At 34.5% G+C, this 11,474-nt stretch overlaps 1 long non-coding RNA gene across 2 annotated transcripts; it reads left to right on the plus strand.

Annotated features, from left to right (window-relative positions):
• The first annotated feature begins 1,461 nt into the window (after positions 1 to 1,461).
• Positions 1,462 to 5,319, plus strand: LOC149922123 (uncharacterized). Of its 2 annotated transcripts, XR_016477213.1 has the most exons (4): positions 1,462 to 3,804; positions 3,877 to 3,951; positions 4,552 to 4,642; positions 4,810 to 5,319. It is a non-coding gene; the product is annotated as an uncharacterized LOC149922123 (long non-coding RNA). The 2 variants fall into 2 exon arrangements; XR_016477212.1 differs by having other exon boundaries at positions 1,462 to 3,951; positions 4,810 to 5,318.
• The last annotated feature ends 6,155 nt before the right edge of the window (positions 5,320 to 11,474 follow it).

An 11,474-nucleotide genomic window follows, 5' to 3' on the forward strand; every position in this document is an offset into this window, starting at 1 on the left:
TACCGAACTTCACTTTATCTTACCGAATTTCACTCGTATTTTCCGTAATATATTAACATTTTCTTTAATTATCAGTATTTACCCAAATTTATCGACTTTGTCCAATTTAGATGATTTTAACCAAATTAATTAAAATTTACCCTTTATTACTTATATTGCGGAATATTTATCGTATTTCCCTCAAATTTACCAAATTTTACTTAATTTTTCGGTTTCACCCAATTTATTGAAATTGATCCAATTTAGTCAAATATATCTGAGTTATATTTTGATCATATATTCACAAATACTTCAACTTACCTCAATTTATGAGCATTTACCCTAGCTCGCTCGCCTTTACCCAACGACAGAATACTTCGCCCAAAAATTCTAAAATGTTCCCTTTTTATATATTTTTAGTTATTAATCTTATCGTTTTTAACTGACATTTACCAAAAGTAATATTTTTTTTTATTTAATAGTATTTACGCAATTTAATCGTCTTTGTCCAATTTACTCAAATTAGTCGTAACTTACCGAACTTTACTTAACTCGGATTTTCCGTAATATATTTCGTCCAATACGGACGAATTAACTCAAATTAATTAAAATTTACACGTATTACTTATATTGCCGAAAATTTCTCGTATTTATCATAAATAGACCAAAATTTATTGTGTTTTTCGGTTACCCAATTTTTTAAATTGGCCCAATTTAGTTAAATTTCTCTAAATAAATTTCTATTTTGTTAATTTAATTAGCAATTATTCACAAATATTTGTACTTGTTGGAGAAATAATAATACCAAAGCTGACTACTCAAGACAAAGATTTATTAGCAACTGAACCATCAAACGATTAAAAGATTTGGTTTATATATACAAAAATGTTGTAGATAAAAAATAAACGAAACAAATAGTACAGAGGTCGACGTCGCTCCGTTTTTTTCCCTTTTTTTCTCTTATCAAGCCAACAGTACTTACCCCAATTTACCCTATCTCGCTCGCTTTTACCCAACGGCGTACCTATTCACCCAAAAATAGTCTCTCTTCCCCAAAAATACAAAATTTTTCCCAATTTACATATTTTTTTTAAATTTAAATTTTTGAAATTTCTTGGTTTTTTTTTTGAAATATGTGATTTTCCCATGTTAAATCATTGACCTTAAAGCCACTGTCCAGTGCAAACATGCTAATGTATCAAAAGGCCTACTTGTCCTGGAGTCCAGTTGCGCTTCAATGTCTTCAATTGTGGCCACCTTTAACACGACTGTCACACAACAACTCAAAGCCACGGAAGACTCAATGGAACAACTACAGCAACAATTCAAAGCATCAAACCCTACTTAAGATTTAGATACTCGTATAGTGTTAAAGGTACAAGAATCGGTCACCACTATGTCAGGTGAACCGAACAGGCATTTTAGCGCTATTATCTACAACTTGAAAGAATCTAGCAGAGATAAGTGAGTGCGTCTACCGATAAGGGGCACCTGCGGGCGGGGGAAACGGGCCCCTATAGGGGCCCCCTTTTGCGGCAATATTCGGCGGGGTCAAAAGGTTAGCTGATTTACGAGGTCAATAGGTTATCTGCCCCTATGGACACGATGCAAACAGCCGTTAAATAGGTGTGAAACGGACCCCCTATAGGGGCCCCATTTTGCGTACATTTTCGGCGGGGTCAAAAGGTTAGGTCAATAGGTTAGATGATTTACGATAGGTTATCTGCCCCTATTCCGCAGGTGGTGTGGACTGACACGATGTTATGCAAACAGCCGGCCAGTCATAGTTAATAGCTGGAGGCACCCCATTTTAGGTCAAAAGGTTAGCTGATTTACGATGTTAGGTCAATAGGTTATCTGCCCCTATGGACACGATGCAAACAGCCGTTAAATAGGTGTGAAACGGACCCCCTATAGGGGCCCCATTTTGCGTACATTTTCGGCAGGTCAATAGGTTAGGTCATTAGGTTAGATGATTTACGATAGGTTATCTGCCCCTATTCCGCAGGTGGTGTGGACTGACACGATGTTATGCAAACAGCCGGCCAGTCATAGTTAATAGCTGGAGGCACCCCATTTTAGGTCAAAAGGTTAGCTGATTTACGATGTTATAACCCATAAAACCCAAGGTGTTAACCCATTTTAGGTCAATAGGTTATCTATGGCGGTGACACGATGTTATGCAAACAGCCTACCCGTCATAGTGAATGTCGAGTTGGTTGGTTTTCGCCGACAAACACTTTCGGGCCCCCTAAGGGTAGCGTAAAATAGCGGGCGGTCATCGGTAAAAGTGTTTTGGGAAAAAAAGAGCAGAGTGTATACAAATTATAAGGTTTTATTTAGATATTCAAAGTTACAGTACATTAAGCGGATGAAAACGTTTAAAGATAAAACAATTTATTTTTAATATATTTATGGTTGGTAGATACCATATTAAACAAATTGTAAAAGTTAAATACACAAAACATATTTTGGTTGGCCACTGTTTCTTTAAAATCTTCAATAATTTTAAATGCTGTTACGTAATTGGACGCGTAGCGGACAACGGTATCATACCTTTCATGTTCATCCGATAGAAATAAATTGTTGGGTGCACATGGTTCTTTATACAATATTTCGTAAATTTTACGATAATTATCGGTTATAACGTAACCCATTAATTCAAAGAGTTTTTGGTTCACTTTAAGGAGTTGAATGTGCGAATTAATGAAATATTTGAGTCTGTCCAATTCTCGAGTTTCCGGCGCTTTGATTACGACCGACGCTTCGGATATCGTACTCTGCAAGGTTAATTCTTTTTGGTCAGACATGGCGGCGGTCACTAGCGCATCAGATAGCGGGAACGGTGATCGAAAGGGCAACCTTTGTGGATCATTTATTTGTTCCCAGTGCCCGTATAAATCGTCCCAGGCGCGCGAAGACATCTCAAAGACCTGGTGTGTGATTTTATTGCATAGAGCTACAGATATATCGAGCTCAGACGTAAAACCCGTAGTAACGAAAAGCTCGGATGAAAGTGAATACCGAGGGTTAATGTTACGCTGAGTCGGATCAAATTTAGACATTTTAGTAGACCCAGGAACGTTATCTACACAGCTTCGTTTAGACATGATGCTCGAGAAACGGTTTGTAGTGTACTGCCGATGGATGACGGGGATGAATCCCTTATATAGCGATAATAATTTGATGACGTAATCAGGATGACGTAATGGGTTGACTCAATGACTCACGCGATTAGTCAAATTTTGCGGTGTTATGTGTATAGCGACGGCCATATTGGTAAACCAAAGAGATAGAAATTCTACAAGTCCCATTAAAAGTAAAATCAACGCGATTAGTAATGCGTTTTTAGGATTGTTCGCGATAAGGCGAGTAACGGGAAAGGCGGGATCGTCCCTATTCGGTAGGGCTGGTGGAATCATCTGACATGATGTTATGCAAACAGCCAGTAGCTATAAACCCGAGTAATGGGCCCCCTACGGCATCTGTCAAACACTTTTTTCCACGTGCGAGTGGTGTTATGAAATAAATCCAAATAGTTCAATGGGTCGAGCCTTTTGTGTATCAATTCATAACTATTTTCACCGACAAACACTTTCCCCGTGTAACATTATTTTCAATCACTTTTACGATGCGCAAAGCTATCCGTCTTACGGAATATCGGCCCTAAGGGGTAAAGGGTAGATAGAGGATGGCCCTTGCCCCCAGCGCGTAAAATAGACACAGCGGGTGTCCCCTCTCGCTAGCTAAAAGTGTCGTTTTTACATCAGGTGTGGATTCTTCGCGCTAAAATGGTTATAACAAACGATTGTTCCCACCAAAAATGTAAAATCCATCTCCGCTGTTCTCGGATGAGGACGTAGCCATTTAAGTTTTTATCAATTTTTATATTTTTAGCTTGGCGATGTATTCCAAAATTAAATGGTAACCACGTATGCGTTACAATTTCAAGATGCAAGATACTCGAGAATGGTAAAATAGTCTATATTTAAAGTTAAAATGCGAAAACTATATTTGTATAGTCGAAATTTATTTTAACGTATTAAAATAAAAATTCATCTTTCTGACAAGAGTCTTACCCATCATACATACACCATCTAATCTGGAATCTATGTTTAACAATTGGAGGAATTCGTGTTTACGATAGGCTCTTTTTTAACGTAACTTAGTACATTAATTGAGTATTTTGAAATATTTTAATATCGGAATTTTTTTTGATGTATTAAAAGTAGAGTTAAGATGCTTTTATAGTATTTTCTATGTATTAGCATATCTGAACTTGCGGTTCAATTTTGGGTACATGGACCACTTACACGCTAATGATATTCAAATGAAGTTTAAAAATATTTCCATTTGAACGAGTCCCTCTTTTTATATCAGCAAAGTACTGAACGATTCTATCTTATGGATTTAAATAGTTCTAACAATAGTACAACTACAACATTTGAGAAAGACACTTTTCCCATTGTGAAAGTGGATTACAAAATAAGAATCACTTCAATTTAAAACGCACTTTAAATTTAAGTATAGACTATTTTACCATTCTCGAGTAACTCTTTTTTTCTTTAAAAGCTGAAGAAATATTAGAAACGACATTAGTGATCAATTAATTGTTTCCGAGTATGACAGACGATTTTTGATATTAAAGAGTCATTTTTCAAAAGTAAGATTGTTTTCGGTTATTTTTTTTTAAAGCTAGCTTAGAAATCACATTATTTTTATATATAATTATTTAGTTGTAATGTTAATTCTTAATTACTGGTAGCCTTCACTAGAAACTATTATAAGAATTATATATGAATTTATAACCAAGCGTGTATTTACCACTAGTGAATGCAATATCAGTCGAAGAATTGAAGAAAGACGGAATCACGTCATTATTAAGAACTGCCCTCACAAAGTAAACTTGGGTAAAGTAGAAGCGGAAATTGATAAACAACGAGTCCGCGCAGAAGCCGTTGCTCGATCGGGACTACCATCGCATCTTTTTGGAAATTTGACAAGTGCTTGGGTGGAACAAATGAAAACCCCTAAACGAATAAACAAAGATATAGAACTTAGACCATGGCAGAAAAGTTTATTGGAACATTTAATTCTCTCAGACAGAAAAATAATATTTGTAATAGGAAAAGATGGAAATGAAGGAAAATCGTGGATGTTAAATTACTTGAAATCCCGTAAGCCCGACTTTGTACATTGTCAGCAAGTGACAGTTTCGGGGAGTGAAATGCTTTTTCAATTGAAAAAAGTTTGCTCTGGTGTGAACCACTTTTTCTTTAACACCTTGAGAAGTATAAAAATATGCGACGAACACTTGGCAGTATTTGAAAGTTTAAAAGATGGTGAAATTGTTAGTACGAAATATAATTGTGTGAGTATAAATATTAGTACTCCAAATGTAGTTTGTGTTTTTGGAAATTATATGCCTGAATCTTACGGTTTAAGTTCTGATAGAATTGTACGATTTTATATAAAAAATAATTATTTATGTAAAAATTAATTATGAAATATGTATAGTAGAAATGTTAATATAAAATTTGCATAATTGAGGACGTGTGAATATAAAAATAGTAAACTTAAGGTTGTTTGTGTTTAATTCCCGATTTTTTTGGTATATGTTCATATTATAGCCGTCCTCAGGTTATCTATATAAAAACAAATGGTTGTACAAAAAAATGAAAAGAAAGAATAATAAAATTGTTGATTTAAACCAGAAAAGGTATGTCGGTCAAATGTTTGAGTTTTCTTAAATTTATTTCATATACATTTCTACATGTTTTTATTTCACTGTAATAAAGTCTCTAACACTTATGAATAGATAATTGTATAATTGATTTACAAGTTATTAGAGTTAGAAATTTAGTCTTAGCAATTGTTTTTTCACGCTTTATTTAAGTCAAGCAATAACATTTTTAAAAATGAAAGCTGTTAAACGAAATAAAATAAGCATTTCTGAACTTTTTATATTAATTATGTTTTATTATTTATAACGATATGGATTTCAATACATTTGAAGAAGCGAGTAAACTCAGCTTATCAGACTTGGGCAAAGTGGTTTTTAATTGATGGTGTTATATAATAAAATATACTTCAGCTTTTGAATAAGATTTTTTTCTATCCAACCGATATCCTTTATATAAAAGCTGAAGTAATTAATCCATTCAATTCAACAAGCATTAAAAAACCCGGTTCAAGTCAGAATAGCTGTGCAAAGTACTAATAACGTAGAAAATGTTTTTGGGGGTTCCATTGACCTGATGAAAAATTTTCATAAGATAAAGTTACTGGACTGATGGAAGCTTCAGTGTTTTCAGAGCGAAGTCTTAATTGCATATTCTAAGTTTTTTTAAAAACAAGTTTATTTCTAAAAATGAAAAGTACATGTTTTATCGGGGGCAAACTTTTTCCGTGTGAATGGAGAAATGATAATTAAAGAGTTAGCTATTTACGATACGGAAACGGAGAAGCATAACGTCTGGACCTTTAAACCACCATATCCATATTCCAGTCTTACGGAAGACGATAAATGGCATTGTAGATGGTTGTATTGGAACATTTGTGATCTCCGTTGGGACGACGGACAGGAAGACTACAACAGCCTAGGAGCCATCGCGAATTATATAAAAGAACAAGGGTTAAAGTTTTTTTTTGGAAAGGTTTAGTAAAGGCCAAAGTTTTATCGGATTTCATAGGAGTTAACGTCAAGAACGTCGAGGATTTAGACTGTCCTACCATTCTTTGTATAAGTGCTCCTAAACATTGTCATTTTCACCGTGACCCTAATAATTTCGCCGTTGTGAAATCTCACAAAATCGCTGTGTGGTACCGAAAAATCGTGTGTAAGAAAATATAAGTCGTTTTAAGATTATTTTTGCTACTTTTTCATCACATTGGTTTTACGTTATGTCTGTTTTCTAAAATTACGTTTCTTAAATAGCGTAACGTATTAAAGTTGAATAAAGAGTTTTTCATTTTATTTTAATTTTAGTGTTTTTATAATATCTTTCTGACTACATGTGTATTGTTTAACTTCTTTCATTTTTAAAAATGAAATTGCTTGATTTAAATAAAGCGTGAAAATTATTAGTTTCGAAATGATATTTACAAATCTTATCCAATCTAAAGTCCATCGTTCGGGTATTAGTAAGTATTTCATACAAACTAACTTAATTCAGTATTTTTAGAAGTGAAGAGAAAACACATTGTGAAAAACCAAATGAAAAGAGACTTTAAACGGTTTTAAAAATCTTAATATATATATTTAAAAAATCCAACGTTTCGGCAGTGTAGCATATGAAAGTATTAAGTTTCAAAAAGTGCATTTAAATTGAAGTGAGGCCTATTTTGGGATTCCCCTTGTTCCTCCTTCTTTCATCTCAGCATGTTTCCCCTTTTATCATGGTTTCTCTCCAAAAAATAGCCAAAAATCTTAAATCAGTAGGTCTCGCTCCTATTTATCTTCCACCATCCCAAATTGTCAGCTTTATTATGTAATAACAAAGAACCAACAAGGCCATCATTTATAAAATCTCCCGTGCTTGTGGTGATAATTACATTGGGCAATGCCGTAGCCCATTTCTTCAAGGGCGTAAAGAGCCCCAAAAATATAAACAACCCGTACAATAATTCTCCCCTTAACGAACACCTTCGTGTTTTTGGGGCCATAATGCTAGGTGGGGCTCAATAGATATACTAGCTCGACCCAAAATTATATAAAACAAATTTTAATGTACGCGAATCCATCGAAATCTAAAAAAATAAATCTGCGCAATGTTTAAACCGTGACTATGGTCCCTTTAACTTATACACGTTTTCTCCACTTTTTAAATGTTTTATGGACCTCACCCTCTCACACAGACAACAAACCAATTCCTCCTCTCGCAGAATCCACCCATTCAGACCATAGTAGCCTCGAGCGCGAACGAAGATATCGAGCCCATATAACACTTCGACGGGGGTCGACTCGCCTTTGAGAAAAAAACGCTCGCGGCTAAAGAACAGTGGCATCCACTATATGTATGCATAAATATTTTTTCGTCCCAAAGTTTTACCATCGTACTGTCAGACTTGTAAAAATCCCATGAAGAAGGAGGAACAGTTCCTCCGAAACGTTCGATTTTTTAAATAAATATATTGTGAATTTTAAAAACGGTTAAAGTCTCTTTTCACTAAGTATTTTATATATTTGAATATCGGAATTGTATTTCGTTGCGTTAAAAGTAGAGTTTAGATGTATAGTCTTTTTAAGTAATACTCGTGATATAGGGTCAAGTACCAAGCATATTTAAGTACTACAATGATATTAAATTAAAGTTTAAAAATATTTCCATTCTACGTTACTTTAACAACGAATATTCTATGACGTCAAAACACTCAAATCCATGTTTCAAATTCAAATTAACCGCGCAAAACACTTAAATCTATGTTTTCATTTGATTTTTAAATTAACCGCGACGCGCCCCCAGACCGCGCCCCCCCGAGAAATCCGCGCCCCAGACCGCGCCCCCCAGGGGAAATCAGCGCACGCGCGCCGCCTTGAAGTTACGTTAACTGTGTGAGTTGAAACATCTGTATAGCTTGTTGAGATAGCTATAGTCGACTGATATGTGTTCAGCATGTCTTATGGGAAACCAAAGTCATTTTAAAATTTGTTTCAGCTTCATTTTTAAATATATATAATTAAACAAAATAAAAGAAAGAAATAAAAAATATAAAAAACATAGGTTGAAATTAGGGTCGTTGTCGGAATTCGCGAACATATAGGGTCTTCTATCTAAGTCGATACCACCCTTGAGGTCGGGGATGGTTAACTTTTATTCACTAGATAAAGCTCTCAAAATTATTCGTAAAATTTTTTGATCAAGTAATTTATATTTCTGTATTATCCGATTACGCGCTCTATCTGTTTGTATTTGGATTTTTTAGCCATTTCTATCTGGGTTGAAAAGGAACGAGTGGGCTCGAAAAAGCTTCCCCAATATTCTTTTTAATAAAAGTGTATTTTAAACCATGAAGTATCTGTCTCTATAGTATATTACTTACTATTTACTAGTTTAAATTAACCATGGTTAAATTTTGCGTTTAGTCATTACTTACTATTATCATTAAACTACGTTAGTCATAACTTACTATTATCGTTTAGCTACGTTAGTCATTACATATTATTATCGTAAACCTCCACGAGAGCTTTAACAATTTAACGGTATACGTTTTCGACAATACGACAAGTTCGCATTAACTTACGATGGACGACGTTACCTTTTTTTGGTATGAACGAATCTTTTCTCTGTCACTCAGGAAAAATAAATTCCGTTTTAAAACTTTATTGAAACAGGTCTGCTCGTAACTTCAAACAAAACTAACTCGGTTTGGAATTATTCACAAAAACGGGATACTAAAATATTCAGTGGATTAATTAGCGATACAATCTAACTAATCTGAAGTTTCAAGTAATGAAAGTGCAATATGTGTAGGTACAAATGTTCTTATGACGGTTAGATTTATTTATTTATTTAGTTATTTATTTAAGAGACATACCTACGAAGCCGGAACGACTTACATGTAGTCATCACGATATGTGCTTTAGCTGATTGATTGAATGATTAACGCGATATTTTGCAGCGATGTTAATGTAACTGCATGGCGTTAACCGACTCATTGTTAAATACCTTGTTTATATACATTATACAGAGATGCTAATATATTAATGGTAAGTTGCGAAAATCACAGTGCGCGTAAATTAGTAAAACAATATAACATAGTGAACAAGTTGGCCTGAACACAATATGTTGATATACGAAGCCCTCCCCACCTCGCCGTAGCCAGGGGCGGCGCGCGTGCGCTGATTTCCCCTGGGGGGCGCGGTCTGGGGCGCGGATTTCTCGGGGGGGCGCGGTCTGGGGGCGCGTCGCGGTTAATTTAAAAATCAAATGAAAACATAGATTTAAGTGTTTTGCGCGGTTAATTTGAATTTGAAACATGGATTTGAGTGTTTTGACGTCATAGAATATTCGTTGTTAAAGTAACGTAGAATGGAAATATTTTTAAACTTTAATTTAATATCATTGTAGTACTTAAATATGCTTGGTACTTGACCCTATATCACGAGTATTACTTAAAAAGACTATACATCTAAACTCTACTTTTAACGCAACGAAATACAATTCCGATATTCAAATATATAAAATACTTAGTGAAAAGAGACTTTAACCGTTTTTAAAATTCACAATATATTTATTTAAAAAATCGAACGTTTCGGAGGAACTGTTCCTCCTTCTTCATGGGATTTTTACAAGTCTGACAGTACGATGGTAAAACTTTGGGACGAAAAAATATTTATGCATACATATAGTGGATGCCACTGTTCTTTAGCCGCGAGCGTTTTTTTCTCAAAGGCGAGTCGACCCCCGTCGAAGTGTTATATGGGCTCGATATCTTCGTTCGCGCTCGAGGCTACTATGGTCTGAATGGGTGGATTCTGCGAGAGGAGGAATTGGTTTGTTGTCTGTGTGAGAGGGTGAGGTCCATAAAACATTTAAAAAGTGGAGAAAACGTGTATAAGTTAAAGGGACCATAGTCACGGTTTAAACATTGCGCAGATTTATTTTTTTAGATTTCGATGGATTCGCGTACATTAAAATTTGTTTTATATAATTTTGGGTCGAGCTAGTATATCTATTGAGCCCCACCTAGCATTATGGCCCCAAAAACACGAAGGTGTTCGTTAAGGGGAGAATTATTGTACGGGTTGTTTATATTTTTGGGGCTCTTTACGCCCTTGAAGAAATGGGCTACGGCATTGCCCAATGTAATTATCACCACAAGCACGGGAGATTTTATAAATGATGGCCTTGTTGGTTCTTTGTTATTACATAATAAAGCTGACAATTTGGGATGGTGGAAGATAAATAGGAGCGAGACCTACTGATTTAAGATTTTTGGCTATTTTTTGGAGAGAAACCATGATAAAAGGGGAAACATGCTGAGATGAAAGAAGGAGGAACAAGGGGAATCCCAAAATAGGCCTCACTTCAATTTAAATGCACTTTTTGAAACTTAATACTTTCATATGCTACACTGCCGAAACGTTGGATTTTTTAAATATATATATTAAGATTTTTAAAACCGTTTAAAGTCTCTTTTCATTTGGTTTTTCACAATGTGTTTTCTCTTCACTTCTAAAAATACTGAATTAAGTTAGTTTGTATGAAATACTTACTAATACCCGAACGATGGACTTTAGATTGGATAAGATTTGTAAATATCATTTCGAAACTAATAATTTTCACGCTTTATTTAAATCAAGCAATTTCATTTTTAAAAATGAAAGAAGTTAAACAATACACATGTAGTCAGAAAGATATTATAAAAACACTAAAATTAAAATAAAATGAAAAACTCTTTATTCAACTTTAATACGTTACGCTATTTAAGAAACGTAATTTTAGAAAACAGACATAACGTAAAACCAATGTGATGAAAAAGTAGCAAAAATA

The sequence above is a fragment of the Leiobunum rupestre genome, chromosome 11 (genome assembly GCF_980474605.1).
Source record: "Leiobunum rupestre chromosome 11, qqLeiRupe1.1.hap1, whole genome shotgun sequence".
In the NCBI taxonomy this organism is placed as follows: Eukaryota; Metazoa; Arthropoda; class Arachnida; order Opiliones; family Sclerosomatidae; genus Leiobunum; species Leiobunum rupestre.